General features: G+C 40.3%; 1 protein-coding gene and 1 pseudogene across 1 annotated transcript in view; both read right to left on the bottom strand.

Moving 5' to 3' along the window:
• The window catches only part of Prrc2c (proline-rich coiled-coil 2C), a gene marked incomplete in the record, with an annotated part of 78,195 nt that extends 77,897 nt beyond the window's left edge, over window positions 1-298 (bottom strand). The window contains 1 exon segment of the mRNA XM_005374839.2: window positions 80-298.
• LOC102019886 lies at window positions 115-25,057 on the bottom strand (annotated as a pseudogene).
• Window positions 25,058-25,498: the final 441 nt, after the last annotated feature.

Below are 25,498 nucleotides of genomic sequence, written 5' to 3'. Positions count from 1 at the left end.
CCCGCGCCCCGCCGCCGCACGCCGGCCCGGCCCGATGGGCCCGCTTTGATCGCGGCCCCGACGCCCTCGCTCTCCTTACCCGCCAGGGTGTCCAGTCTGCGTCCTTCGAGGGTCTCACCGAGGTCCGACGAGGGGAAGGGGGAGGCTGGGGTTGGAGGGGTGGCTACAAACGCCACGGGACTGGGAAAGCCGAAGCTGCGGACGGACAAACCGCCAAAGCACTTTCTCCGCTTTACCGAGAGGGTGAGAGCAAGCGAGAAAAAGAAGCAAGATGGCGGCAAGCCAGCCCCTACGTACTACGTCATGACGCTACGTACGTAAAGCAAATCTCTGCAGGACCACCCTCCGGCGCAGAGGCGGCCGGGTCACGTGAGGCCTCGGCGGCGGCGCGAGCCTGAGAGACGGCCGAACAGTGCCTCCTACTGGAAAGAAAGGGTTCCTGCAAGCCGAGTTACCGTTGCAGGACAAAGCTTTAATTTGGGACACCTCGGGGACTCTGGAACAGACCACATTACAAACAGGGGTGCCACAGTAAAATGAGAAGAGCGTATCTGCTGGGTGGGTATGTAAACGCGTTCAGCAGTTTGGCAAAATATTCTCAGTGAGGAGGGGCCAAGCTGAGAAGGTGTGTAGGGAGATTGAGCAGATTCAAATTATCGCAGAGAGAGAAAGGCAGAAAGTAACCCTAGTGGGGACGGAGTAGGACTGCGTGCTTTGCAGGCAGCACCGTATTATGGGTGTAGGATAAACCATTTTATTTGTATCATTTACCTGGGAGTGGTCAGCTCTTTGGTGCTGCTAGCTACACAGAAGATGGGCAGTAAGATCCATTCATGCTGGGCTTTACCAAATGTTGTGCGGGAGATGAGGGTATCTGGAATTGAGGGGCTATAATGATAGTATCTGGGAGCTGGTAGAGTGTTTGTTTACCCCGTGCACGGCCTTGGGTTCAATCCCCAGGACAAAAAAAAAAAAAAAGTATCCGAATATATGGTAGATGTCTAGTATTTTTATCTACTTCTTGAACTATCTATGGTATATTCTATTTTGTGGGGGGATACCAGGAATCAAACTCAGGACCTTGTACTTGTCAGGTGCTTGTGCCACTGAGCTAGATCCCCAACCCCATCTATGGGATATTCTAAATCTGAAGGTTCCTTGCCATCTACCATGGTCTGAGTTATCTTCCCCATTAGTAGTTTGTATATGTTCAGAGAATTGTCCTTTCAACAATGATAGAATGAGAGAAATAGGAAAGGGGAATGGCAAGGGTGGAAGGGAAAAGAAAAAAATGAGGAAAACAAGGATAAAATGGGAACAAATCTCTGTAAATAAGGAGGGGAAGAAGGGTTCAAGAGAAAGGAGGGAAATCTAGGAGTGGGGAAAGAGGAACTAAGATATATCATGTACAGGTACAAATTCCTTGTGATGAATATCTAAATTGTACCAATAAGCTTAATTTTACTAAAGGATAAGAGAAATAATAAAGAGAAATAAATCACAGATACCATCCTTCAAACTACTATTAGTAATCACTTGTTTGGGGTTTTTCGGGACGCGCGCGCATGTGTGTGTGTGTGTGTGTGTGTGTGTGTCCCTGTGCTGGAGAACAAACCCAGGGCCTTGCACATGCTAAGCAGCTGTTCTGCCTCTGAACCCTACTCTATGCCCTGCTCCTTACTGTTCCTTTAAATGGAAAAGCTTGGCTGATGGATGTGTGAGCATTGCCAGGGAAAGACTTGCTGGCTGTTCCCGAGAGGATGCAGAACCAGTCCTTTGGTGAATTTCCCATAACCCTTTAGGATCTAGTCTAGTAAATCCTGTTTTTAAAATATCTTTTATACACAACATAGAACACTTCAGCAATTACATGAGCTTATGTTAGCCTAGCTCAAGAAACTAACCTACAAAAATAAAATTACTAATGTATTAATTTCTAAGAACTGTATATGTGCACCTGAGTACTTGTAACTGCAAACTCAGTGCATTTTCTATGTAGTTGTACCCACTGAGGAAACTAGAGACAGCACCACAGAAGGTGCTTGATAAACATGGCTCTGGAACAAGTAGAGTTATATGGATATACTTTTCTTGATTCTTTTATTTTTATAACAGGATGATTTTGTCCTGAGGTAGAAATAGGTACTCAATTTCCAGTGTTCTACACTGATCTCCAGTACAATGGGGGCACCCTGCTACTCTTGATTTAGGCTTCTTTTCTCCTTGACAGCACTTGGATGGCCAGCAGCCCTGAACTGTCCCTGCATGTGCTGTCTCAGTTTCCATGGCTACCTCTTAGCAATGTTCTTTCAATAAAAGTCAAGGTACAGTTAAGTCAGGGCAGTTTGTATCTCAAAACTGACTTCCTTTATTTCTACTCTTCTCTGTTGTATGTGCTCTTAAAGTTTAACTCTCAGAGAACAGGCTATTTTTACCTTATTTCCAATTTCTTGGAGGAAAATCTGACTGAAATTTCCTTGAATTGATGCAATGTCCAAAGGCAAATCATACTTTTTAAATTTTTACTTTTCTTACATTAACATCTCATCAGTGTAGATAAGTTTGTCATAAAAAATACTTTTATGACAGACTAAATGAAAATTTATCATTTAATTTCTAATATGATTTCTCCTAATAATTTTAGGGTACAGTCAATTGGTGGTGTGAAATCAGGAAAACTAGTTTTTTGCTGAAAAAATTAATTCTCTAAATAACATGCCCTTGTTTGCTAATGGTTTTATTTTCTACTTTCTCATTGAGATTGATTCTATAAGACTTAAGGCATTGAAGATTTATGGAATATAGATTTACAGTAAAAGAATTAGTGAATGTATCATATTTTACTAGTAACAATGATTCTTAAATGTTTATATACACATGACAATTTTGGTTTCTTTTTACTAATGATCCAGCAAATCATATTCAGTAAAACTGAAACATTTGCAAATAAAGATAAAAACAATATTTCAGCACTTCAAAAAAATTGCTTCTTTCCAACTTATAAGAAGTTATATATTAAATATAATGTATTTATTATATGTAAAATTGTATATTATATGGAAAGTAAAATGAATTTTCACTTGCCAATCTATTGATACCTGGATCAACAAACTTTATGATTGAATAAAGGGTGTATGTTGGCTAAAAGTGTTATTCACTTGTGATATTATAAGTTAATAAAGTTCAAATTAACTGCGATCTACTCTCCACCCAAAATTGTTCCAGAATTTTCTTGACGGAGAGTAGGAAGTTATTGGAGCTGTGGGGTCCCAACTTGAGGTGATATAAATGTTGTTAGTGAGCAGAGCACGTTGTCAGTGATATTTAGTCACTCCAGGAGCTCAAGGAAGAAGGAAGGGAGAGAGGGAAAGATGGAGAAAAACTTGTTTGATTCACAGCCTTCCCTAGCTCTGAGTTCACCTGAGTCAGTAAGTGAGTAATGGTACAAGACACAGATCAGGAAAGAAAGATCGCAAGGGCTGTGGTGGGACAGGGTGTGGGGCAGCAACTGCAGAAGAGGAAAAGATTATAGAGGACAGTAGCCAGGTAGTCAATGGAAATACAGAAAAGGTGATTTCTTAATTTTTTTAGGCCAGGAAATAGAAGCTTGAGATAATACTGATTGATATAACAACAGTAATCAGTAATTCCAAAATTGCAACTCTCAACGCTACTTTTAGTTCTTCTCAAAGTATAGGACACTTTTTATTTGATGCCTAATCAACTGTGCATACAATGTAAAAATGAAGCTATCTTGTTTCAAATTTTTTATTGCTTCACAATAATGAAGAGAAGGAAGGCCAGTAGTACATTTTTATTAACCTTGGAACTGGGTATTTTGGAAAAGGTCTACTAGAAGAAAGAATTTCTTATATTAAAAAGTAATCTCATGCCTTGTTCAGTTTTGTTTGTTTGTTTCTTTATATTCTCCATTCTTAGTTCTGCTGGGGTTAATTAAATAGTTACTTCAGAAATATTTCTTTGAGTTTCTAAGAGGTGCAGTGAGATAATTGCTTCAAATGGGAATTAGTATAATACTCTATGGGGTGGGCCATGCTGAGCTTCATGGGGCACCTAGTCTTGGTAGAAAGGAGTGAAAGAATAGTGACTGAAAGAAAATTAAGGAAAACCTTCTCAAGTATGTAACAGTCTGGGAAAATTGCAGTAAAATGGAATTCATATTTCAGTATTCAGTAATACATGTATGAAATTCTTAATTGCAAAGTTTCAATCACTGTAATGATTAACCACATAATACCACCTGTGTAGGCTGTGTGTGCTCAACTTCAAGAAGGTGCTGGCAGAGTGACTGACCATTCCAGTCTTCATGGACCTTCCCAGTTTTAACCCTGAAAGTCCATGACCTGGGAAACTTCTCAGGGCAGAGCAAACAGGACAGTTGGTGATCCGATGGTGGCTGGAATACAGTGGAGACATGAACTGTGGTCTCGAGCTTCTCTCTTCCTAAAATCTGATTTTGGCCTCTGCTATTTGCCTAAGAAGATACTTTTGCTATAAGCCACTAATACAAAGGAAGTCGCTGCTACCAGAGAAGATCATATTTATCCTGAGGAGGGAGCCGGGCTTCAGGGATCTGAGAAATTAGGCTTGAGCAGCTCCCTGGCAATAATTAGACACAGCACGGCTGTCATTTGCTCTTGGCTGTACTTGCTGCATTGACTTCTTCTATCTTGAAATAGCTGCCAATTATTGAATCCTTACTGTAGATTAATCCTATGCTAAACCTTTGTGCCTATTCTGTACAGCAACTAGTAATACAGATGGTAAAATGGAAGCTCAAAACAGTTTAATTTGCCTTGAGCCCACAGAGCTGACAAGAGTTAGAGCTGGTATTTGAACTGAGGTCCAACTTCACACAAAGCTGGACTGCTCTCCAGTCTCCAGGGTGGACTGGAGGATGATGTGCACACTATCCCTAAGTCTTCACTAAGGGAGTGTCTCTCCTCCTCTCTTGCTCTGTCACCTGAGCTGCAGTGACTGAAGTTGTTGAGTGGACCATGCTCTTTCTTTAACCATAGAGTCTTGTGCCCCATGACCTGTGCTAGTGAATTCTCTGTGTTAGCTTTCTGTTACTGCAACAAAATATCTGACGTAATAAACTCAGAAAGAGGGGAGGTGTCTTTTGGCTCTCAGTTTCCACCCCTGGAGTTGGTGCATTGCTTTTGGGCCTGCAGCACATTGTGTTGCTGCCTCACTCATGCCCAGAAGTGAAAGAGAGGAAGAGAGAAATTTAGGGTTCTCATACCCTTCTCACACCCTTCAAGGGTGTGTTCTCATGCATAAAAGATGGCCCATGAGGCACCCGCTCTTAGAGATTCTGCCACCTCTCAGTAGCACCAGCCTTGGGACCAAACCTTTAACACCTGGGCCTTTGGGCGACTCTTACTCAAACCATAGCAACGTCCCAATGACGAGAGTGGTTTTTATGTGATCCTTTAGAAAGCATAAAGGGAATAAACATGAACAAATGCTACCCATTGATAAAAAGGCAGCACTAAAACCAAGTTATATCTCAAGAAATATCGTTGCTTGAAATGATTAATTTATCATCAGTAAGTTAGTTTAGCTGGTACCAAAAACCTCTGACTAAAGTAGCTAGATTACTGATTTAGAGAGTGATGCAAATTGAATCCGTACTTTGACAGTGCATTAATTATCATTTATCCAACTTTATCAATGTTGAGAAGTGAGGAGATTATAGGAAAGATTTTAAGCTTATGCGTTACCATACAAATATGAGTTTTTACTTATCTGACAGTATGAGCTGTATCTAAGGTCAAAAGATAAAAGAAGAATTTGGCATCCTAATGATGATAATGATTATTATTTCATACTCAGTGTCCAAAGATGTAAACAGAAAGCTTTTTCAAGAGGCAGAGGAAAAATATGTCCTTAACTTCTGAGCCAACCATCCCTTGGCACTAACCATGTGTTTAAGGGATTATTGAGACAAAGAACACTGTTAACAAATTATAATTAACTTCTGTTATCTTGTAGTGGAAGAAATTTTCCTGAAGTCACCCTAGAGGCAATTTCGCTTTAAAGAATTGGCATCAATCTTGCAATTACTTTTGGCATAGAACTTTTAAGTCATGGAGGTGACCTAATGACAGAGGAGTGTACTCTTTTTTAAGTAGATCACAGAAAATAAACAGAATGGGAATTCTCAATCCATTCCTTAAACCATATATTATGCTGTTTGTAAATGTCACGTCGTATATCATAAATCCATATTATTGGTTTTATTTTTAATATGAAGCATTTGGCTTAATGTATGCTATACTTGAATTATCTTCTCCTTCAACATGTATTTATCATGCTATGAGATACCACGCATATCAGCCACAAGACATAAAAATGAGTAATAGTTTAAATTCTTTCTCTCAGGGAGCTTATAATCAAGTGGGTGAGGTAAAAAGAAATTACAAGCAATTGTAAGTAAAGTGATGTGTTAGCATTCTCCAAAGAAACGTGTGTGTGTGTGTGTGTGTGTGTGTGTGTGTGTCTGTGTGTCGACATAGCTAGTGAAGGAGGGAGGAAGAGAGAGAGAGAGAGAGACCGTCTGAGGAGTGGCTCAGGCACATTGTTGAGGGTGACAAGTCCAAAATGTGTAGACAGGGCAGCAGGCTGGAGAGAATTGTAGGGAAGGAGTCCAGACTTAAAGGCTAGCAGGCTGGAGAATTTCTTCTTGTTTGAGGGAGGTCAGTCTCTGTTCTCTTAAGGTCTTTACATGATTGGAACTTCACATGCTGGTCACATGAGGCCTACCCTCATCCAATGATGAAGGGCAATGTGCTTCCCTCAAATCCACCTATGTAAACGCTCTGTGTGTGTGTGTGTGTGAGTGTGTGTGTGTGTGTGTGTGTGTGTGTAATCCAGAAGCACTCTATCACTGAGCTGTACTCCATCTTTAAAAAATATTTTGAGACGGGTTCACCCTAGGTTGCCCTGGCTGGCCTTGAACTTTCAGTCCTCCTGCTTCCATCTCCTGAGTAGCTGGGATGACAAGTGTGAGCCACTGCATCTGGCTAACATGTTAATCTTATTAAAGTTAAAAAAAAAAAAAGAAAGAAAAAGCAAGAAAAAATAACCACTGTCACAGAAACATCCAGAATAATGTCTGACCAAATGTCTGGGTGTTATAGCCCAAACAGGTTGACATAAAATTAATTATCACAGGTAATACATTCTCTGATCAGAACATCAAAAACTACCATGTTAACCCAAAGAAAAGCTCAGATTTTCAGGCATGGAGGTGGTCAGACTAATGAGCCCTAGTAGTTTTATAGGAATGAGGTAGGTGTGTGTGTGTGTGTGTGTGTGTGTGTGTGTGTGTGTGTGTGTGCAGGGATATAATGGTGGGGTTGTAGTGGGATGAAAGGAGGCAGTTGGTTTTCATGAAGAGAAGCCGGGTGTGGTGACACACGCCTGTAATCCCATCACTTGAGAGGCTGCGTCAGGAGGATCGTTGCGAGTTCAAGGCCTGAGCTCAAGGCCAGCCTGCACTGCATAGCGAGAACCTGTCTCAAAAAAGACAAAAAAAAAGGATGAAAAACATTAGACAGAAGGTACATTGTATGGAAAGACCCCCCCCCCCGCAAACCCAAAGAGACTATGACATGTTTCAGGATTTAAAAGTATCTAGATTGCTCTGTGGCTATCTAGAAGAAGGAAAGAAGGCAGGAAAGGGGCAAAAAAGCAAAAGTTTAAAGGTGATGAGAAGCCAGACTTCAAAGTCTCATAAGCGTAGTTCACATTTTATCACAGGTGTGATAGGAGCCTACGGATGGTCCAACTAGGATCTTGTGTAGGTTAGGCAAAATTCGTGCATTTTATTGATATCACATGTGAAGTGTAACCCAATGTGAAATCTTCCTTAGTTGTTTTGTTTGTCCACCTGTTTGTTTTCTAACAGGCATTTGATGAGTTTGAACTGTGTGTTAAGCAATGTGCTAGCTGCTGGAGATATCAACAGTTACTGTTTAAAACATTTATCTAGCTCAAGGATACAGAATGGTTTGCCTGGATACACGAGCAGCTCTGGTAGGAGGCTGTAATAATAGCACAATGATTCAAAAGGGATTTGAATGCTACAATTAGGATGCAGAGAGATAAGCACAGCCAATTTCCTCAAACTGTTTTTATTTCCACGGAAAATTTCTCATTGTCATCTTAAGAAACCAAAGAGTTACTCTTTTTTTTTAAATTTTAATTTTAATTTTTATTTTAAAGATAAAAGGAGGGAAACATTAACAGACATACAACATTTTACAACATATCACAAGCACAATACAGACAACACAGAGTTACAAACAAAGTGGTAGGGAATTAACAATGGTGGTTGTATTACATATTGATATCTTCAAAGTGGCTTCTCGTGAAAACAGATATAAACATGCAATACTAGTCAACCAAAGACTCATTGACAGTTTCTTTCAGCATAGAAATAGAAGACAGAAGAACAACCATGTTAACTATCCTGTATATACATGCATACAAAATTTCTCCTTCTTTCCCTTCTCCCAAAGAGTTACTCTTGCAATGGTAGTTTCAAAAGGCAAGCCTTTGAAAGCTGCTTTGTAAGTATCATAAGTATCAAATTTAACATTGTATTAACAAGCTAGTATAGTCCTTGACTGATGCTCATGCCTTTATAATGTTGAAAGTTGTTACGAGTCCGAGAATTAAGAGCTCTGTGTCTCAGCGAGACAGCCGCCAGTTCTTCTGTTACAAGTTTCCACTTTTCATTGTTGAAATCAGAGCAAAGTCCAATCTCTGCCACACTATGAGACCACAGTGCAATAATCCCTACGCCTGTCACATGGCCTGCCTAAACATTCATTAAGAATGTCTGGACGATCTTTTCAACAGACCAAGGTAGGTTACTGGTTGTAGGTGCCCATGTAATATAGTATCATGCAGTTTTCCTTTGTATTACTTATTGCCCTCACTACCAATGTCTGCTTCCCACTAAAAGTGGAAGCGGTACAAAGACAGAGACTTTGTATGATCTGCATCTATGCCAGAGCCTGGTGCTGCTTAAGTGGATATTGAGTGGACAGTGACCTCCATTGCACTTTGGTGTATTGTAGGTTACTGGCAATAGCTTGCATTCTGAAGTCAAACATAAAAGTTCAAATCCAAGTTCTGCCAACATATGACCTTTGGGTGGTCTTTAACTCCTGAGGCTCATTCACTAGTGAAATAGAGATAATAGTACATACTTTTCTCCCTTACAAGATTGCTCTGAGGACTGAATAAAGAGAGTTTGTTAAAGTTCCCAGCACATTCTTTTATCTTTCCAAAACTGACTATAAAATTTCCAAGGGATAATATCAAGTCTGCAATCAATTTGTATTCTCTACGGTGCCTGCCATATATAAAGTATATGGTGGTCGATAAGCACATGTTATTGTTTTAATTTTTAAAATTCTATTATCATGTAATTATACATAGTGGATCCAATGTGCTATTTCAACGCAGGCATGCAGCATGCACTGATCAGATCACAGTAGTGAGCCTTTCCCTCCCCCTTCCATTTCTTCATTTGGAGCCTTTGAGCTTTTCTCATCTAGACCTTCATAGCATATGTAGTGGTTGTGAACTACAGTGATCTGTCCGCACTGTGGAACCCAGAACTTATTCCTGTTACCTGTTTTTGTTATCTGTTATCCAACCTCTTTTTATCCACACCTTCCCCTCCCCAACCCTTCCCAAATTCTAGTAATTACTATTCTACATTTGAGCCAGTTTTTTTCCCCCACTTCCAAATGGAGAGAGAACATATAGTATTTGTCTTTCTGTGCCTTCACTTCTCCAACTTAACATGATGTCCTTTAGTTCCATCCATTTTCTTGCAAATAACAGTTTCATTCTTCTTTGTGGCTGAATAAGATCCGTGTGTGTATGATTCATCCCTTGATGGGCACCTAGGTTGATTGTAGTTCTGAACTAATTTGAATAATGCCTCAGTAAATATGGGCATATAGGTGTTTCTTTGGTATGCTGATTGCATTTCCTTTAGATTTATACCCAGAAGATGGATAGCTGAATCATCTGGTACATCTATGTTCAGTTTAGCTACTGTTGTTAAAAGACAATCAGGCACATCAAAATTTAGTGAGAGTTTATTTGAACATTCAGTAATTCATGAATACTATAGCACCAAATTACAAGCAGGGTTTGGTGTTCCACAGAGAGGATGTAGGGGGAAAACTTTTATAATGTATTTGCAACAGTTGATACAGTGTGTCAACTTGAGAAGTTTAGAAGTTTAGCTAAGCAGCTCAGCAGGGGGCCAGGGTCTTACTTTGTAAACTACCTCATCCTGTGCAAGAGGAGGGCAAGGAGACTGTTGGAGGCTGGATACCCTGCTTACAGTGTAAGGGTGGGAAAGAGGATTGCTCTCCCCACCCCTTTTGCTCTGCCTGCTTTTGCTGTCTTCTGAGGCCCTGAACTGTTGCCCCCGTGCCCTGCTGCCCTCCCTTGGAGCCAGCTGATTGCAGACTGAAACCTCCACAAACTGTGAGGTAAATAAACCTTTCCTCCCTTAATTTTGGGTGCTGGGTATTTTGTCTCAGCAATGAGAGAAAAGTAACCGAAGACAGTGTTCAAATGAGCAAGAAAAGAATATTTGATTGGATAAAGAGGAAGTGGTTAATTGGCAGCTTTTGACAGGCCAAGTCTCTAGTCAGAGTCAATTAGTGTCTTCTGATTGATTAAGCTTAAGTTTTGTTTTATTGTTTACACTGAGTTGGGTTTTTACTTGCTTATGTGGGAACCTCAAGTGGTGGAGCCGTCATAGCTAAAGACCTCCCACTTAGTTATTGTAATGCTGTATTGTATGCCAGTACATATTTACATGTAGTTAGGGTTTTGATCTCAGTCTCCTTACTGTACTAGGCAAGCAATAAATAAGGCAAACTTTCCTTCTCACCATTTCTCAGCAGAGTGGGATTATTCCTGGCAGCTCAGGAATGAAATGGAGTGAGGCAACACAGACCAGCCTTGAGCTAGCAGTTATCTAGGCCAGATGATGCAATATGCAAGATGCTTCAAAGATACATGGATCTACAGATCTTGGCTGTGGTCACAGCTCATGGAATTGCTAAATTTCTGGTTTTGACTCATTTATTCATTCATCAAACATTTATATAGAATTACTATAGGTAGCTGTTCTAGGTACTGTGGACAGTGATTCTCACACACTGCTGGTGCTGGCCAATGGATAAAGTACCCAAGGAACTGCTAAGATTACAAGTTCTGATCCATTCTCTAGAGTTTCTAATAAAAGTTTCGACTGGTCTTGAGAACTTTTGCTGTTATTTTATTTTACTCGTGGTACTAGGAATTGAGCCCAGGGTGTCGCAGGGGAGGGAAGCACACTACCACTGAGCTACATCTCTGGCTCCTATTAAAATGTTTTCATTTGAAGACAGAATTTTGACAAATTGCCCAAGCTGGTCTCAAACTTGCAGTCCTCCTGGTTCAGTCCCCCATGTAGCTGGGATTACAGATGGGCACCACCATGCCTGGCCAACTTGTGTTTTTTTTTTTAACCCTTTGTGTGGTTGTGATGTACCATTCTGAGGGAACAAAGGTATGCAAGGCACTGCCCCTATTCACAGCGATGACTGAGAGAAGCGTAAATGTGACACAAAACCAAGTCAATTTTTGTTGGTTTATTTGTTTTTGATTCTGGATGTATTATTCCTCCCTTTTGATTCTGGTCATATTATCCCTCCTGTGAAACACAGCTGAAGGCTTCATAGCAAGTCCAGTGATACTGTACTATTCATACTGTTGTTGTTGGAGTGATGTGCCTGTAGAAAGATACGTGGGCTGACAGAATGTGTTTGTACGTAAGCTAGTATGTGATTAGAAGTATACATAATAACATCAGCTGTGCTTAGGTCTGATGAATTTCAGGCCAGGAAAGAGCGCAATAAAAATTTTTAGAGAGGTATGGCAAGTTTATTAAGTAGATTGTCCATCTGGAAGAGCTGGTGCTTCATTGACGTATAAACAAAAGATTGATAAGTGCTTTTCTATAAAGTAAATGTTCCGGTCGTCATCATCTACCTATGGACAGTTCTCTGGCATCACTGGAGGTTGGGAATGGCGGTAGAGTAGGGATGCACATATCTCCACTTACACAAATACAAACGCTGCCTGAATCCTGGTTGCAACCTGTGAGGCTGCTGATAGATGGTGGGCCCTGTAGGAGGCGGGGCTTAATGAGAGGAAGGTAGGTCACTGTAGGTGTGTTCTTGAAGGAGATATTTGGGTTCCACCCCTTCTTCCTCTCTCCTTTTGCTTTCAAACTGCTTTAAGGTCAGTGGTTTCCTCCGGCATGTGCTCCTGCCATAGTGTTCTGCCTCACCACAGAACAGAAGTGATAGGGCTACCTGATGATAGAAACCACAAGCCAAGCCAGGCGTGGTGGTGCACACCTATAATCCCAGCACTCAGGAGGCTGAGGCAGGAGGATCACTATGAGTTCAAGACCAGCCTGGACTACAAAATGAGATCAAGGTCAACCTGAACTGCACAGCAAGACCTGTCTCAAAAAGGAAAAAAGAAAGAAAACCTGAGCCGAAATAAACGTTCCTTCATGTAAGTTTTTGTTTCAGCTGCTTTATCACAGTGTTAGGAAGCTAACACAATTCTGAATATAAATGTACAGATTTGTCATAGCAAATAATGAACTGAATGCAGAACAAATAAGTGTATGAGGGAAGGTTTTCTTCTTAGTTTCAGGATGTATAATAACACATATCCATTGCACTTTACATAATCAGAAATTTAATGGTTGCCATTTAGGAAAATTTTAGTTCTAACATGAAATCTAATCAACAAATATCACTGAGTACTTGATATATATATATCATTGAGTACAAATAGCATTGAGTACTCAAATATCATTGAGTACTTCTAAATGTTCCAGTGAAAATACAAACACTAGTGTTTTGACTCTAAGTTCATCCAAAGCCAAGTATTCTTTCAAACTTCTGTGCTTTTAATATAGAACTAATGTAACCTGTTGCCCATCTGCCATATTTTGTTTTGAGTTTTTACATTTCTAGATGTGAATATTTTGTACTATTTCCATGGCAGATCATTTAGTCAAGGGACAAACTATTAACTGAGGACTTTCCAAATTACAATGTAAGCACCTCATGTAAGGGCCACGGATATAGGCTGAGACAAGCACCCTACATTAGGTTTAAATTTATCTTTTGGTCAAAATTTTCCATGATTGATTTAAAACATCTTTCCCTTGAAAAAATATGATCAGATATATTAAACTGATGCAGAGTTAAAAATATCAGGAAGAAACAGATAACTAAAAATAACAGGATATGATTAATGGTTTTGATTCACAGCCTATTTTTATCCTTCTCTGGAATCTGAGTGCCCAGATTTGTATTTGCAGAGCAAGACAAGAAAAAATGAGATTACAAGTTTTAGTTGTGAAATTCTCCTCTTTAAAAATTCTTAGTAAAAGAGTATCACTTGAAAACTTGACCCATTAGTCTATACTTTCATAACGTTAGGTTTCTCCTGGACTAGACATTGGCTTAAAAATTTGTTGTTAATTTTATGGAGTATAATAAAGTTATTGTGATTATGTTATTTAAAAAAATCTTCATCTCTTAGAGATATAGAAATATTTATAAGTAAAATGGTACATCTTGATTTTGCTTTAAAAAAATATTCTACCAAGTAAAACAAATCCAAAAGAAAAAGTATATGGAGAAACTTAATAAGATGGCAGAATGTTGATAATGGCTTAAAGTTGGCTATGAATACATAAGAGATCTTTATATTCTCCCATTTCATGAATTTCAAGAAATTTCCCTAATTAAATGTTTTTGAAAAGGTTTTTGTCCATGACACACTCTGTGTCATATTTTTGCTTCAGCCTCTTTTAGAACTCTCTCTTTTGGCAATGTTTCTTTCTTTGCTCATCCTGCTCTGACAAAATACCACAGAGCGGGTGGCTTAAACAAAAGACAATTATTTGTCATGGTTCTGGACGTTAGGAAGTACAAGATCAAGGTACCTGAAAATCTGGCAAAATCAATTCCTGGTGAGGGCTATCTTCCCAGCTTGGAGGAAAGCAGAGCTGTAGGAAGAGGGAGGAGAGAGAGAGGGAGAGAGGGAGGGAAGATGGGTGGGTGGGAGAGATTGTGTTTCTTTTTATAAGGGCACTAACTGGATCCTAGGGGTTCTCATGACCTCATCTAAACATAATTATCTTTTCACAGCCCACTTCTTAGTACCATCACATTGGGAGTTAAAGCTTTAACATGTGTATTTTGCCAGGCAAAAACACTCAGTTATATGTCACTTTAGTTCCTGAATGACATCTAAAATGTAAATGATGATGCCCTAACCATTCTTTGTTCATAATGAAAAAAATCAGTGTACATTCATTGAACAGTGTATGCCTGGTTCTTGTATATCTGCTGTCACACTTGTTAGAGGTTTTTTTGTTTGCTTGTTTCTTGTGGTGCTGGGAGTTGAACCCAGAGCCTCACACACATACAGCTTCACACCCTACCACTGAGCTACACCTTCAGCCCCAAGTCATGTTTCTGATCTCCAGTTTTATTGAAAAATTAGCAAACTGGATTTGATGACTTCAATAATTCTCTTCTAGTTCTACATGACTTTGAGTCTATCTTCTTGGAAAGAAGAATGATAGTGATCCTTTGGTTGAGATTGTAAAACAATTAGACTTTAAACACATATGTTCTTAATATGACTTTGAATCCAACACCTGTTCTTTGTTATAATAGCATACTTTTGATAGCCCTTTTCCCTTGCCAGCTACCCTATTCTTTCTCTCCTGGTCCTGATTTCTTTCCTAATATAGGCTGGCAAGGGGCTGGAGGTACAGCTCAGAGGTAGAGCACATGCAACAGAAAACTATAAATGGATCCTTACAGAACTATCTTTATTTGAAATCTTTTGCATGAAATCAGAGTTGTAACCCCTTCTTTATTCTTTGGTTTTTTTTTGTATTATTTACATATATTGAATTCTTGTACTGAATATTATCTAAATAGTATTGTGCCCAAGGAAGCTTAGAGATTTATTTTTCAACCAGCATGACTGTACGTCATTTAAAAATCTTTTTTTGGAACTGGGTGTACAGAATATAACTATATGCCATAAAACATTTTTAGTGGTAGGAAGGTAGATGCTGGATTGGCAGGAACAGGCAGGTGAATTGGTCACTTCTATTGTCTTCTGTTTTACAAATGAAAGAGAATATTTTTTTTCCAGCTCCTTCCTTCATTCTTCCTTTCCATCATTTCACAAATATTTATTAAGCACTTTCTATGTGTCAACTGTCAGAGATTTAGAGAAGTGGAGGTGGAATGTGGAGGAAATGGGTTCTAATGCTGCGTTATTGAGGTCATAAACCTAGGACAGGCTTTGTATTCCACGTATCATAGCTCCGACTATCCCTTTTAGAATTGTACTTCCAGTCTTTACTTGCATGTTTTTAAATTTATATTTTGTTAACAATTAATATTGAGTTTTATGTGCATTTTCTCATTATATCCTCTTAAGAAGCCCTGGGAGGGCAGGTAGTATGCCCATTCTGCTACTGATGAAATGGACATTTTTGAACAGTTCAGTAGATGGTAGATCCAGGATTCAAGACATTTTAATGTCAAACACCTGTATCTTTTTTCTAAACACCCCCCGAAAAAACCCCATACCTCATCATAGTGTTATACCAGGGTCCCAGGATGCCAAACCCAAATGTCTGTAGGAGTTGAGAGTCCTATGTAGAGGGCTATTTGGGAAAACTCATGCTACACGGAAGTGGTGGGTGGTGCTGGTTGGTTGCATTCAGTTGAAGCCAGGCAGACATGTGGTTTTGGAATTTGACATGGTGACACATGCCTGTAACTCCAGCATTCTGGGAGGCTGAGGCAAGATAATCTCGGAAGTCTGAGACCAGCATGAACAACTTAATGAAAACCTGTCTTTTAAAAAAAAGAGTGTTGAGACATAGCTCCGTGTTCCCTGGGTTCAATTCCCAATACCACAACAAAAAGATGTAAAAAAAGGGTTTTGGTACTAAGTGGTTCTGATCTCTTTTTATGTTTATTTTTTGTGTTTTGAAATAAGGTCCCACAGTACAGTTGAGGATGATCCTGAACTCACTATATATGTAGTCCAGGCTGGCCTTGAACTCCTGCCTCAGCCTCCTGAGTGCTGGTATTATAGGCACTATGCCTGGCTTTGATCTTTGGAAAGAAACCAAATATGAGTGAAATCTTCCAGTTCTTAAATGATGGCATTTTATCACACACAACACAAAACACACACACACACACACACACACACACACACACACACACACACACAAACCCCTTTTTAGGAATGTGATAGCCAGGCAAAATCTGGCTGCAAGCATCTCAACTTCAGTATCTCTATGACTATATACACTGTATCCTCTCAAACCATGTTCCCATTCCCACTCTTGTCTCAGTAATGACCATGTCTGGTTTTATAGTGTTGTGGATTCAAAACTAGAGACCCTGATTCTTCTTCTTCATCTCACATTTCCAAGCCCAGAAATTTCTCTCAAATTTTCAGATTTCTCTGCCCCCTCAGAGGGTACTGCCTTCCTTCATTTCTTATTCTCTAGGGACTCTAATAATACATCTTGCATGGTGTCCCTACTTTTAATCTTGCTTCTCTACAGAATAGCTGGTGAACTTCCAACAAACCAAATTTTCCCCTCAGTGAATGAAGAGAAAAGATGGATTGTTGGAAGGAGAATCTGGGGGAAACTGGCTTACTATATAGAGAAAATTAAGGCCACATAGGAGAGTAGTCTTTGGATGAAGTAAAAATTTAGATGTGAGAGGTAAATAGAACACGTAGGAGAATATCTTCCTGATCTTGAGTCAGGGAGGACTTCTCAAACAGAGTGAAAGCCTCAAGTGTAAGGGAAAAAAAAATCAACAAATTTATTGCAGTGTTATCCAGTTTTATTTTTCATTGGAAACTCTAATTTGAAACTAGTAATTGGAAAATTTCAGAAAAAGACAGAAGAGGGGGAAAATCACACCTAACTTTTATTAGACTATTTCATGATAATTACTCTATTTTATTATTGTTGTTAATTTCTAAATATGCCTGATTTATCAATTAAACTTTATCTTATGTAAGGGTTGATAGGGAAAACCTTAGTATGTGTAGGGTTCAGTACTCTCCAAGGTGTCAGACATCCCCTGAGGGTCCGGGGAGGTATCAGATGAAGGGGACCACTCTGTTTCAAAGCTAAGTATTTCTAAAATTATTGTGCTTTGAAACAAGAAAGCCTGGGAAAAGGTATCTGTAATGTCTCAACCCACCTGAAAATTAGTATCTAAAATATATAAAGGTATTCCTGCAAGAAAGAGCAACCTCAACTGTAGGAGCTAGCCCCTGAGCTTTGTATCTTACCCAAGGATGATGAGGATGAAAAACAAAGAGACACAGAATTAGGTTAAAAACGTGGGGGACTGGGGACTCTTATCTCTTTTTTTTTTTTGGTCTTTTTTTGAGACAGGGTCTCGCTACGCAGTTCAGGCTGACCTTGAGCTCACTTTGTAGCCCAGGCTGGCCTCGAACTCCTAACGATCTTCCTGCCTCAGCCTCCCGAGTACTGGGATTACAGGCGTGCGCCACCACGCCCTGCTCCGACTCTTATCTCTTTTTGACAAAGAGCCTCGAGTGACTGGCACCCTCTGCCTTTGTTCACTCAGACATGGGTAATGCACTTAGAGTCAAACAGGATCTATCTGCCTCCCACCATCCATGGCACATGTCCAGGGAAACAACAGGCTCTCAGCTGCGCTAACTTTCCCTGAAGAGTCTCAGCGCCCACTCGCAACGCCTTTCTCCCTAGTGCTCCCAGAAGAGGCCAATTGGGCCTTCATCTTCCTACCTGGTCTCCCACACTCAATGGAAAAAATAGACTAGGGATTTAAAAAAATGGGCTGAAGGTTCAGAGAAGTGGAAACCTGAGAAATTAATGAGATACAAAGAGAAGTTTTGCCACTGACAATCAGGGAAAGACAGAATTAAAAAAAAAAAGAGCAGTGAAATACCAGTTTATATCTATTGAGCTGGCAAAAATTAAAAATTATGAATACAATAGTATTTAGCTGGCTTCCTGCATTACTGGTGAAAGCATGAACTGATGTAGCCACTTTGGCAAGCAGCCTGGCACTATTCAGTCAGAATGTAAGTATATGTTCCAAAGAGTCCTAGAGCTGTTTAACAGGGGCTATCAGAGAATGTTCACTGAAATTTTTTTCCACTTTGAATAATGTAGTGAGAACTGTGTGAACTAGAATATTCATCACTGGATGGATAGAGAGTGAAATGAGATGGATGCACATCTGTTGATACTATCTAGTACCTACAAGCAAATATACATGTACATATACACATACATACAGGAAGCCTTCGGGATACATCTTAAACCATAATGGTTAGTGAAAAAAACAAAACGAAAATAAATGAGTGACATGCTACCATTTACATCACATAAAAATAAATGTATATTTTATAAGAACACATACAGAAAATCATCAAACATAATATGAGTGCATATAGTAGGAGGTAGGTAGAATGAGAAGGAAGATGAAAATAAAAATGGAATAAATAAGGTAATTTTTGTTTGGACAAAAATTATAATATGCTATGATCTTTGAAGTATGAATAACTCATCCCTGAACATATCTGTTATCAAATTTCCAGGCCAGGTGTGGTGGTGCATGCCTATAATCCCAGTACTCAGGAGGCTGAGGCAAGAGGATTGTTCTGAGTACGAGACCAGCCTGGTGTACAAAGTGAGCTCAAGGCCAGCCTGAACTGCATAGAGAAATTCTGTCTCATACAAAAAAGGACAAGCGTGGTGGTGCATTCCTGCAATCTCAGCATTCGGGAGACTGAGGCAGGAAGATTGTTCTGAGTTCAAGACCAGCCTGGGCTACAAAGTGAGTTCAAGGCCAGACTGAACTGCATAATGAGACCCTGTCTCAAAAAAGGCAAAAAAAAAAACACCCAAAAAACACCACACCAAAAAAAATACAAAAAGAAACCCTCAAATTTCCTTCTGCATCTCTCAGAGGAGTACCACCTCCACCTTTCCCCCAGGGGTTATAGATTTTCTTTCAGCTTCCAGTTTGGCTTTGTATTTTTCTTTTTCTTCACATTCTTTCTTCCTTCTTTCTTCTCTTTCCCGAATCTGCTACTGCAAATCCTGATGCTAGGACTGAAGTGATTCTTTGGAAGGTTTTGTGTTATCTTCAAAAATCCTTCCTGAGTTTACCACTGGACCACTTGCAATTTTCCGTTCTTTCTGTCCAACTGTATTCACACTCGGTTGTGCTGGTTGGTGGAAGGCAGGAGCACTAACATACGCTGCAGGCTGTACTCCCACTACTCCTGAACCACCATCAGCAAGACTGGGGGCCAGAGTGTTTCTGGCACTGTAAAAATAGTGTGCATCATCATAAGGAGTTCGATAGCCAGTAGCCAAATGTGGCGGTAGGGAGGCGGAGGCAGAGGTGCAGTCCTGGGAGGCACCATTTCACCAAGGGCGCTGTTGAGCCCACTGTGCACACCTTCATTCTGAGAAGGGATGGAGTGAACTGATGGGATGGGTGGGGCCGAAGTGGATACAGGAGGGCGAGGAGTCTGGAGAGCTACTCTGAGTCTTTCAGTTGGTGTCATCTCTCCAAAGTGTCTTGGTGTCACCTACGCTGCTTTCGTCTGTCAGGCGATTTCTCAGGGTCTTGTACTCCAGAAGCTGCAACTCTGAGTTCTAAATATTTTCTCATCTCTTCTTCTTCTGTTGTTCAGCCATTTGCTCCAATAATTCTAGTCTGTATTTCTCTTTCCTTCTCTGAGTGAGTTCTCTATCTTCACCTCTAAAGAGCATCCCTGCAAAAGGACTATAGATTTCTTGATTAGCAGATTTGGAGTCGGTTGTCCGGAGCATTTTCACTTCCAACAGATGAAATTCACGTGTTCGATTGTTCTGTGACATCATTCTTTACAGAAGGCGGCTCCCCTCGACTTTTCCCATGCGCCCTTGTCATTTGTATACATTCTCAAAAGTCTTCTATCAAAATCACTTTCATATTTAAACCTTTCATCCATTTCTTCACGTACTTCACGATCTTTGTCTGGTTTATGATACTGTCTGTCAAAAACAGGGTGCTCAGGGAACCTGCAAAATCTTCCTCCTGGAACGCCAGCCTGCTGGCAAACCTTTGATGTTTTGTATTGGAAATACCCACTTCCTCATTAGTTTTTTTTAGTCATTCTTTTATTCCTTAATTCATTTTCATTGTCCAGTTGTCGATATCTGTCCTCCTCTAGTCGTTATAGGTTTAGAGGCACTTCATAGGTTTCTGAAGGAGGTTATTTTTTTTTTTTTGTCTTTTTGAGACAGGGTCTCACTATGCAGTTCAGGCTGGTTTGAGCTCACTTTGTAGCCCAGGCTGGCCTCGAACTCGCAATGATCCTCCTGCCTCAGCCTCCCAAGTGCTGGGATTACAGGCATGCGCCACCATGCCCGGTTTCTGAACCTTCTGAATTTGGGCAAAATGTTTGTGTTTGTGGAGATAAATCAGATTTAACTTGACAAACAGAATGTTTATTCCATTGACTCTTGGGCTCAGTGCTCTTTTCTACCAGTCTCAACTATTCACTGGACTCTTCCTTGCCCCTGACAAACTGATTATGTTCTTTGTTTTGTTCAAGTTTCAACCTTTCCTTGGCAGATAACCTCTCAGTAATAGAAAGAGAAACTCTCAGAATAGATGGATCTGTTTCAGCCGTGGATAGAAATTTTTTCTGAGTAAGACAGCGACTATAATCTTGCTGCAATTCTTCTTTTAATTTATGTTTCTTCTGTTTGAAGTCTTCCCCAAGTGGTAAATTTAATCCATAATCAATTCCTTCTTTTCCATGTAAGGTGGGTCATGTTCCAGTTTTGTCTTTGGCCAATTTGGCTTTATGCTTTTCGATAAATTTATCCAAATTATCGTCTATCTTGAAGCTTTCACGAAAGCAGGAGCAGGGCCGAGGGGATGCACAGCGACCTAGAGCAGCTCTCCACGACTTGCCAAGCGCTGGAACCCTGTGACAAGCTGCCCTGCCTGGGCCGTGCCTCCCAGCTTGTTTTTATTCTTATCAGATTGTGAGCTTATTTACATGTTTGTCTTTTGCCTTAGTCTGTAATCTCCCCAAGGAAATATGCTGTCAGATGACACTTCTGTTTTCCACACGTACAAACAGTTCGTGGTTCTAAGTGTCTGTTGGATTAAGGAATTAATCAATGAAGTTTCAAAGCAAGCCACAACCCCAATAAGTGATATCTGGATCTAATCAAACTTGCAATATCTTACAAAGTTGAATGTTTCTTGGGGAATTCTGAGGCCGTTCTTACTTTTTCCTTATACAAGGTAGATTGCTAGATTGATTGATTTTGGTCTGGCTGTCGAAAGGATTCTTTATGTTTTCAGTCCAACAATTTAACTGTGGTATATCTTTTTTGGGTGCACCACCATGCCCGGCATAAAAAAATTTCTTAAATTAATGGTGAAGCTGGGCGTGGTGGCATACACCTATAATCCCAGCACTTGGGAGGTTGAGGCAGGAGGATTATTGCAAGTTCAAAACCAGCCTGGGCTATAAAGTGAGTAGCTCAAGGGCAGCCTGAACTGCATAGTGAGACCCTGTCTCAAAGAAAAAAAAAAAAAGAAAAATGGTGAAGTTTTGCTTATTTGTGCTATTTTTCTCCTGGTTGGTAGGGTTTGTCCATTGGTACTTTTCTAATTATTCTCATATTTTTTGTTTTGGTATGTTTGTATCACTGCTGGGTAGTTTCGGATTCCTTTTTTTTTGTCTAACAATGAACAAATTGATTTTTGCAAGAGATTATTGGATAGATAGCAAGACAGGACAGTCACAGTAGCCTTTAAGCTTTGTGACCAAAAGCTTTTTTCCTTCTCTGTTGCAACAGAGAAATACTCCTCCTACATGCCTGAAATATCTACATGATCCTTTTTTGGGGGAGGGGCCAGGTAAGTCCATTTATGCCATGGAATTTTTAAAAATTCATTTTTCATTTTCCTGATTGTTTATTTTAGAGACAGGGTCTCCCTGTGTAGTTCAGGCTGATCTTGAACTCACTATGTAGCCCAGGCTGGCCTCGAACTTGAGGCAGTCCTTCTGCCTCAGCTTCCTAAGTACTGAGATTACAGGTGTGTGCCACTATGCCTGGCAAAAATTTCATTTTCTTAGTACATGCTTGCATTGTGTAATGATTGAATGCATCACGGGAGGTTGGTACATGGACAATAGCACATCTTAGTCCTTCCTTTATCCCTTTCCCCTCAACTCTCTCCCTCCTCCCCTCATCTTTTCATTCCATTCCCTTTTAAAAAAAATCTGTCTCCTTGTTTCCTATTATCTAACTTTTATATTGATCTTCATACTTTGGATTTTTCATATAAAAGAAACTATTTGAAGCAGGACATGGTGGTGCATGCCCATAATACCAGCATTCAGGAGGCTGAGGCAGGAGGATCATTGTGAGTTTGTGACCAGCATGGGCTACAAAGTGAGCTCAAGGCCGGTCTGAACTGCATAGCGACACCCTGTCTCAAAAAGACAGAAAACAAACAAACAGTTTGATTCTGATTTATTTCCCCTAGAGTTATGGTATCAAGGTATATTTATTTTCCTACAAATGATTCAAATTTATTTTTATGGTAGAGTAATACTCCATTGTATATAAACATTTTTTTTTAATTTTTATTTTTTGTCTTTTTGAGACAGGGTCTTCATATGCACTTCAGGCTGGTCTTGAGCTCACTTTGCAGCCCAGGCTGGTCTCAAATTTGCAATGATCCTCCTGCCTCAGTCTCCCGAGTGCTGGGATTACAGGTGTGCACCACCACACCGAACCATCACATTTACTTTTGATGACACAACGACAAACCAGATGTTAGCATACAGTGAAAACAAATTAATAGTACCAACTTTGCTTTGCTGGCAATAGAAACATAATCAACAACAGTAATAAAGGGAAAGAGAAACTGGATATTGGCATAAGGACCAACAGAAGCTATCATGGTACCACCCTTAACCATAGAAAAGAGATACATAATTACAATAAGGACACAAAGACAAGCCAAGTATTAACATGCAGTACTTACAAAATGCAGCATTAAAATCAGAAAAGAATTCAACAATAATAGCACAGAGCTAACTAAAGATTAATAAAGCTTAACAGTAATACTTATAGAGATAGGAGGGACTGGGAAATGATGGAATGAAAGAAATCTGAAAATTCTAAAGTTTGAAAAATATCAGGGCTGGGGATTTAGCTCAGCGGCACAGCGCCTGCCTGGCAAGCCCAAGGTCGTGAGTTCAATTCCCGGTACCAGAAAAAACCCAGAAAAAAAAAAAATTGAAAAATAAAAAAAAGGAAGAGGCAAGAAAAGGGATAAAGTACCCTATTAAGAGTAAAGGGCAATGTGTAGAATTTGATAAAAGTAACAGACGGTAGTGACAGGTTCCTGACAGGGTATGAACTGCTGAATTGTTATGGTGGCGGTGGTCTAACGTGGCTGGAGCCCAAAACAACAGCTTATCTTCCCATTGACCACCCCCCACTTTTCTCCTCCCCTCAGCCGGGAGTACAACTTCCGCTTGCCCTTCCACTGCATGCAGAGACCCCCAATCAGCTCCTGACATGTCACTAAACTCCGCCCCTAGCCAGAGTCTTTATAAGCCTCAACTCCCTTGTTTCGCCCCAGAGTCGTCCTGTATCTCATACTGCGCTGTCTTGTCTATGTCGGACATAAAAGCCTTCTTTCTTTCTTTGGTTCTTTTCTGCGGGGGGAAAACCTGACAGCAAACAAGAAAAAAGAAAAACAGAAAGCACAGTAAAATCTAAGAAAAGGAAAAAAGAAAATAAAAATCCCAAACCACCCTCAAAAAACAATGAATAAAAAAATGAGGCTAAGGTTTCCCGTGTGAGTTTTTGAATAAATGATTTCTCTCCAAGGTCTGCAGTACTCGAACCTACCAGACATGGGGGAAGGATGGTGCCTCACTGCCTGAGACCTGTGTTGTTCCCACACGCGGGTTTTTGTGTGAACGCTGTATCCTGTCCCGTTTCTCCCCGCTGGGTGAGTTCTGTCAATGATTTCCGCCTTCGGGCTGTATTTACTCTGGCAGCTCCTAATTTCCATGTTCCTCTGTGCACCCCAAGACAAGGATTTCTTGGGCTAGTTTTACAGCCTATGGGTTTGTGAGGTGTCCTCAGGCCGTGTTCCAGAGGCCCCTCTGCCGGTCCACCGCAGGCTGTGGAGACTGTCCAAGCCAAGGTTCCTCCCAGCTCGTATGGGTATATGAGGAAATCAGTCAGACTGTTGATCTCCGTGCTGAATGTAGCCATCTAGGTGGGGGGGGGGTAGAGGGGCTAAATCAGACCATTGGATTTAACGCCAGCATTTTCAGTTCTAGCTATCTCCAAAACCACAAACCACCAGCCTGGACTCTGCTCTCGGAGGGTGGGGTCTCTGGGTCCTTCCTGGCCTGAGTTTGAATATCTCAGAGGGTCTACGTCTCATCCAGGCCCATTCTGCATCTGTCTGCTGTAGCTGTCTCCCATCCAGTCACAGTGGTAGGGTGACACTAGAAACTCTAAAGTGTAGTTGTTCTGTGGCTCAGTGTTAAACAGTTAACTCCTTCCCCAAATGGCTCCTGATTAAACTCCCTCAAATATGGTGGGTGCTACACTGGATTTCTTCTCCAACTCTAGCCTGGCATGTCAAAGGAGTCACTTTTAGAGCAAAAGCCCTGTTATTACAGTTTACAATAGCCTTAGGCTTTTCTTGATACCTTGTATCAGCAGAGACATGTTCTCCTCTTCAGGAGTCAGGGTCAGGTTTCCAGGCTGCGGCATTTTTTTCTCTATGCTGTGCTCCATTTTCCCAGCTTTTCGGTAGCTTTTAGTTTTCCTATAACCCCCTTCCTGATTTCTGGAGATCTATTTCTGAGACACGGGCCCTCCATCCATGGAGTTTATAGTGAATAGAGGATTTTAATGTTAAATGTTACAGAAAAATTATTTGATTACTGTCATAACTAATAATACAAAGAACAAATAGAATGTATGCATGGAAAATGTAATCTCAAGTTCCACAACCCTTTTTATAAACAAGTGATGTTGTCTTTCAACTTCAGTCTGAAATTCGTACCTTTAAAAAGCAATTTTATCCTCCTGGAATTTTCTGAACTCTAATATCAGAAAGTGTCTTAGTTCCCCTCAAATTTCTTTTCTTCCTTTCCTCCCATAGTGCTTTTTCCTATTCCTAGCCATTTTTAGTTTTTCTGACACATGCTGTACAGTCTTTAGATTACTTAGTCT

Source organism: Chinchilla lanigera, unplaced genomic scaffold, assembly GCF_000276665.1.
Source record: "Chinchilla lanigera isolate Chin_1 unplaced genomic scaffold, ChiLan1.0 scaffold00005, whole genome shotgun sequence".
NCBI lineage: Eukaryota > Metazoa > Chordata > Mammalia > Rodentia > Chinchillidae > Chinchilla > Chinchilla lanigera.
This window is presented reverse-complemented; position numbering and strand designations above follow the sequence as displayed.